The sequence below is a fragment of the Triticum aestivum genome, chromosome 7B (genome assembly GCF_018294505.1).
Source record: "Triticum aestivum cultivar Chinese Spring chromosome 7B, IWGSC CS RefSeq v2.1, whole genome shotgun sequence".
Taxonomy (NCBI): domain Eukaryota; kingdom Viridiplantae; phylum Streptophyta; class Magnoliopsida; order Poales; family Poaceae; genus Triticum; species Triticum aestivum.
The window spans coordinates 419465035-419469146 of NC_057813.1; positions in this window are offsets into that span (position 1 = coordinate 419465035).

A 4112-nucleotide genomic window follows, 5' to 3' on the forward strand; every position below is an offset into this window, starting at 1 on the left:
TGACCAGGCATGGAAGAACCGGAGTTCGAAGAAGAGTTCTTTGGAGACGAACATGCGAACTAGGACGTTTCCCAGTCAGAATGCCTGTAGGGTTAAGGCTGATGGCATGGGTTCTACTTATCGACGACGATTTCCGCTGCTTATGTTCCATTTGATGTTCAGCCCTTAGGGCTTTATCAATGTAAGACTTGACCATAATGGTCACAATTTGTGTAAGACGGTATGTATGGATGTAAGACTCTTGTTATTCAGCTTCTGTGTGTTCAGTGAGCATTGATCTCTGGGATCACTGTACACGTGCATTCGGTGATCTCGACTTATGAGTCGGGGTCCCCATATTGTCTCTCACAATCAGCCTTACTCCTCCCCACCACATCTAGAAGGCCATGGAAAAATCTGGCGCAATGGCCGTTATCGGTGCCGTCCACCCCCGATCTTGGTGTTCCGTGCAATGCACGGGCATCTACGCACGGGAAATTATGTCAAACACGGCTAGTTGTAAGCAGGCTAGCTCTACAGCCATGATGATAGTGACTGCAGACGATGATGCTGAATATGGTATGCCGAACACGGCACCTATACTCAGGTGTCATCTCCAGCGCAGGGTCTTGTCACTTCACTATGAGGAGCAGCACGTAATAATTTGACCAACGGGAAGTACAGTGCTACTACATTGGTAGTACTACTACTAGTACTAGCACCACCATCTGGATTTAGTAGTACTACCACGTCCATCTGGATTTTAGTATTTGACTAGCAATATCTAGTAATGCATGCCACAAAAAATGTACCTCTCCCTTTGTAAATAAATACATGGTGTATTGTTTTATTCCCATCGGCGAGAGAACTTAATGTCTTTTTGCTAGTTAATAGGATTACATGCAATGAACTAACCACTTCATGTCATGTTTGGTAGTCTCAAGTCAATGAAAGCATGCACGGCCCACATCTCTCATTGGTTGATATGTCACGAAATAAGAAACAAGGAGGGAGTTAATGTACCGTGCCTAAGTGCTTTGGGATTATTTGGTTTTCGTAAGGTGACTTACACAACATTTTTCGTTACATGCATTAACATTTTATTAGTTAAATCAAAGGTCAAAACTTGGCGCAAAATGCAAAGGGGGCCAATAAACCAGTAAACATCAAAGTTCTCTCATTTGGCCCCAACTAGAGGTTTGGTGAGATGACTATACTACACCGGCATGGAGGGGGACGCAGCTTCATTGACTTACTGCACCTGCCTTTGGGTGCATGACACGTGGGCGCAACGGGTGGCTGGCCTACCTGTCATACAACCAAAGGCAGGTGCAGTAGAGGGCCGAGGAGTAGATGGCCAACACGCACGTGATTTCAACGTAGTCTGTGCTTCTCATATAAAGGCTCCCCGTCAGTCCAATCTAGTACGAAATCCTATGCACCTACGCATGCTAAGCAAGGGCAAGAGTGATCACTCAAATTGCAAGATCAGTTGACTAGAAGCTAGACCCATGGAGGCGATACGTGCGAGCATCAGCCGGCTGTGCCAGATGGTCCATGACGTCGGCCTGCAGCCCGGCACTGAGGAATGTCTCCAGGTAGTACTTGAGGCCGCCAGGGGGAGGGGCAGCTTGGACGACAGCTTCATCTCCTTGTTCTACGAGGTCCTCGTCGGCTTCCTCGACAAGTTCACTTTCGTCAAGAAGCTCGTGGACGACCGTGACATACGCCTCCAGCCCAGGCTCTGCGATGCCCGCCACCCTCAATGGCCACTATGGTGACAACTTGTTCGATGCACTGGTGGCCCTGTGAATGCTCGCCATCGCGTCGGAGAATGTCCACCTCTAGGTCACGCTCGCCGCACAACTCCTGGCGCAGCAAGACACCATCGACATAATCACCCACCTCTACACGCAAATCATCCACAAGGACTACTACATGCAAGAGGAGGACGATAGGACGCTGGCCTTCATGCACCGCAGGGCAACCTTGGATGACATTGTTCAGAAGCATGTTGAGCTCGCCGCCAACGTCGTTGCTCCTCACACGTCGGTTGGTGACCTGGCGCACTAGGGCGTGAGGATGTTGTTGATGGATCCGTGTGTATTTTTATCTTTCTGTCAAATCCATGTAGTAGTATATGGTACTACTAGTAATTATCTTACCTTTCACTTCAATTTCATAATTTTCGTACGTACTCCATGCATGAACCACGCCAGAACCAAACTTCTCATTACTCTAGGGAAAATCGTTATTTCTATCTATCGGTCGCGCCATGGAGCAGAACCAAATTTTACAAGTTACAAGTTCAAAAGGAAAAGCCTGGCGTGTTCGCGTCGCACCCCCACACGGTTGGTCCGGCACGCCGCTCAAGGGGGAATGTGTGTTGTGTTGAATTTTCACTTACAAGTGGAACCGTAGTTGAGCAAACCGACTATCGGCAAACCCCCACCCTGCCCACCGCGCGATGGCTGAGAAAATAGGAGGGAGAAGAGATGGTTGTAGCACGGACTCCAAGAAAATTGGTGCCGGATGGAACTCGTGTGGGTGGCGGGTGCCGTACTGCTAGACGTGAATGCTAGTTATGGCCCATGCCACCCCACTATATCGAGCCTTTATCGAGGTGCTGGTTAAGTAGAAAAAATTTCCTGGAGACCGTGCTCAGCCCTCCTCTATCTCTCATCTCAGCCAGCCAGCAGACACGCGGAGCCCATCGTCTGTTTGCTCATATGCAGTCCCACATGTCAGTGAAAACGCAAGAGGACCCACTGAAGCTGCACATCTTTCACCTTGACGTGTTGGTGATGGAAAACAAATCCAATTAAGATCTTCGGTGGCCGCTTTTGGAGTTATTCAAGAGTAGTAAGATTCTATTTATAATTTAACCCAAGATGCACATCACGTGGCTTCAACGACCACTCCATTTTCTTGTATGACACGACCTGGATGCTGGATGTCCCGGCAAAAGGAGGAAGAACTCAACCAAATCTTTGTTTGTGCTCTCGGATTAGACTAGTTGTGCTAACTTAAAATTTTATTGTGTAGAATGGATGCAAGTTTTGTTATTGGGAAGAAGAGTACATCGATATACTGATAGCGTGCAATTTAGTAGATGTTCTTGCACTTTTAGCTAGCATAGAGGCTAGAGAGGAGACTAGTGCACTTGTTGATAGAATAGAGGCTAGACATGAGACTAGATGCGAGGAAGCAACATTTACTTCTTTACACTCGAAGAAGAAAGAAGCATGCAAGATCGAGCCTCCGTAGATCAACAATGAATGCATCGAGAAGGCACTAATCCAACTTACAGGAGCAGTTATGGAAGTTGGATATCGTCTAAAATGTATTCTTGTGGTTCTTGTTTTCTTTGGTCTTGCTTTTCTATTCAAATTTTGGTGATGTATTTCCATGTACCAAAAATCAATGATGAAAAAAAGATATGTGTTTGCAAAGAAATATGTACGCGGCCGGGATGCGTCCGCGCGTTGGGCGCACGGCCACCACATTCGAGAAATGGCCTGGACACGACCCCATTGCCCTACCCAAACAGACAAAATCCGGGAAAAATGGAGGTCCATTTGGGGTCGTGCGTTTTGGCCTTACAAGTGGGACCGCAGTTGAGGAAACCGACTATCGGCAAACCCCCACCTCAGCCGTCGCGCGATGGCTGAGTTAGAGAAATAAAAAGGTTGAAGAGATAGCTGTAGCCCAGACTCCAATAAATATGGTGTCAGATGGAAGTCGTGCTGGTGGCGTGTGCCGTACTCCTGGACGTGAATGCTTGTTCTGGCCCATGCCAGCCTACTATATAGTTGTAGTATCAAGGATTCAAGGTGTTGGTTATGTACAACGAACACATTAACATAGGGCCCACCTCATACTGTGGCCAAATTTCCTGGAGTCTGTGCTTGGTTAAAAAGTGTTCTTTGTGAGGGTGGGTGGCTGCTCTCAAGTTTAAAACTTGTTGTATTACGTATACGTAGACGTAGAGATAGTGCAGCAGTTCTGAAAGTTTGAACCCAAACATCATAATGCAATTTCTACAGGACTCATCCGAGGACCTAGGATGATGGGATTCACAGCTACAGTAGAAACACCCGCCCGACGCACAAAGCATGTGAAGCTAGTACAAA